Raw genomic sequence first — 2756 nt, 5'->3', positions numbered from 1 at the left:
TTCCGCTCTGTCTCGTTTTCCTCCTCCCCCCACCCATTCAGCTCTCGTACTTTCATTTTTGCTCTCGTTCCCGGTTTTCCAACGGGGTTCGGGAACGAGATCAGCCGCGAGCGAAGGGCGCAGCAGAATCGACGGGCCGAATGGCCTGATTCTGCTGGTGGTTTTCTCTCCTTCTCATTCTCCCTCTCTCCTTCTCCGTTTCCTCACCGCCTCCCCCCCACCAACCCTGACTTTGTTCCCATCTTATTTGCTGTCGCCTTCATAAGTCCATCAGGAATAGGAGCTGGAGCGGGCCATTCAGCCCATCGAGCCTGCTCTCCCATTCCGTAGGATCGTGGCTAATCCCACATCCCTCACGTTCCCTTTCCTGTGCTTTCCCTGTAGCCCTGTATTCCCAACTGATCCAGAATCTGTCTCAGCCTTCAATATACACAGGGACTCTGTCCCCCCGACAGCTCCCTGTGGCAAGGAGTTCCAAAGAATCTGAGAGAAGGAATTCCTCCCCATCTCAGTCTGAAATTGGTGCCCCTTTATTCTGAGCCTGTGCCCCCTGATCCTAGACCCTCCCATGAGGGGAAACACCCTCTCAGCGTTTACCCTGTCAAGCCCCTTAAGAGTCTGATATGTCTCAATGGGATCACCTCTCATTTTTCTAAACTTCAGTGAGTTTCTCTACAACCAGGATCATCCCAGTTAACCTTCTCTGAACCGCTTCCAATGAAATAATATCTTTCCTTAAACAAGGGGAACCAAAATTGCTCCAGATGAGGCCTCACCAGCACCTTGTACCATTACAGTAAGACTTCCCCAGTCTTATACTCCACTCCCCTTGAAATAGAGGCCAACATTCCCTTACCCTTCCTGATTCCCTGGGTGCTAGCTTTCTGTGTTTCCTGCACAAGTTTCCCTCCCAAGTCTCTGTCCCTCACCTTCAGTCTCTCTCTCTGTAACAGAGTCAGGAATCATAGAGATCCCACACACGTGGGAAGCGTCAATTTCCATTCCAAACACCATCTCACCCAGACCCAACACTCCCCTGCTCCTATCCTCACACTTTCCGCGCATCTAACCTGCACGTTCCTGGACACATTAGTAACCCACTCGAATCTTTGGAGCGTGGGAGGAAACCGGAGCAAACCCATACACAGACAGAATGTGGAAACCCCACACAGACAGTCGTCCGAGGGTGGAATCGAACCCGGGTCCCTGGCGCCGTGAGGCAGAGGCGCTAACCCACCGTAGTGTCAGCATTGTGTGCTCAGTTCTCATTCTCCCTCTCCTTCCTTCTCCATTGTCCCCACTCCCCACCCTTCACCAACTCCCCAGGTCTTTGCTCCCATCCTTTCTTGCTGTCACTTTCATAAGTCCATCAGAAATAGGAACAGGAGCGGGACATTCGGCCCCTCCAGCCTGCTCTGCCATTCAACAGGATCGTGGCTGATCCCACATTCCTCACGTTCACTTTCCTGTATCCCTATATTCCCAACTGCACTATAATTTCAGTCAGCACTGAGCCTGCATAGGTCTGTGGCACCGTATCAAAGTATACAGAACCTCGAATAAACTTTTCAAGAGACCTATAAGCAAGAACATGATCCTGATGACATGAGCTGATGTATATGGCAAAATTTAGACCATAGCTTACTGTCTTGCCTCACTACTTATGGAATCATACAGCCATACAGCACAGAAACAGGCCCTTCGTTCCCACCAGCCCATGTCGACCATAATCCCAAACTAAGCTAGTCCCCTCTGCCTGCTCCTGGCTCGTATCCCTCCGAACCCTTTCCCTATCCATGTACTTATCCAAATGTCTTTTAAATCTTGTCACAGCACCTGCATCCAACGCTTCGTCCGTCAGTGCATTTCCACACGTATTTCTTTCAAAACAAAACACGGAAATTCCCAATTTATCGGCCAGGTTGCAACACTTAATGCGAATTTCTGTGCACTGCAGGGAGACCATGATGAACTGTCAGCGTATAACTCTACCAGCTGGCACGCTAATCTCCTCATAAACTCTTCCATTCTTACACACAGGGTCAGAATCCCTGGAATTCCCTCCCTAAGGGGACGTTGTGGGTCAACCCACAGCGCACGGACTGCAGCGGTTCAAGGAGGCAGCTCACTCCCACCTTCACAAGGGGGGCAACTAGGGACGGGGCAAGAAAAGCTGACCCAGCCAGCGACCCCCCACATGCCACAGATGAATAAAACAAAAGACAGTCATATGCTTCTAAAAGAAAAAAATGTTTTGGATGGAGAGAAAGGCAGAGAAAGAGCAGTTCAGTGGTCTACCATTGCTCCATGCATTTACAAAGTTGACCAAAATGGTCCTTGCGCCGATCAGACTTTTTCAGTCAGCCTTCTCTAGATGCTTCCACTGGTTTGCAAGAGGCACGGGGTGACTGGCTCACACTTTGAAAAGTCTCTGGCTTATCAGACCTGACAAGCCGAAGGTGGGGGGGACTAATAACTTGGGTTTCCTCCCTTGATTTGATGTATTATTGTCACATGTGCCGTGCTACAGTGAGCACTTTTGTTTCCAGTCAGTACGGCGCGGAGCTGGGGGAACACAGCAGGTCGGGCAGCACCAGAGGAGCAGGAGAGTCGACGTTTCGGGCCTAGACCCCTCGTCAGGACCACGTTAACCAGACAAACCATATGTTACAGAAGTGCGTCAGGGTAACAGGACAGAATGCAGAACAAGGTGTTACAGCTACAGAGAAGGTGCGGAGAAGGATCCACTCTAACAT

The sequence above is a fragment of the Rhincodon typus genome, unplaced genomic scaffold, assembly GCF_021869965.1.
Source record: "Rhincodon typus isolate 14 unplaced genomic scaffold, sRhiTyp1.1 hic_rhity00000083, whole genome shotgun sequence".
Lineage (NCBI taxonomy): Eukaryota > Metazoa > Chordata > Chondrichthyes > Orectolobiformes > Rhincodontidae > Rhincodon > Rhincodon typus.
The sequence above is the reverse complement of the archived record's forward strand: the minus strand, read 5'-3'. Positions refer to the sequence as shown.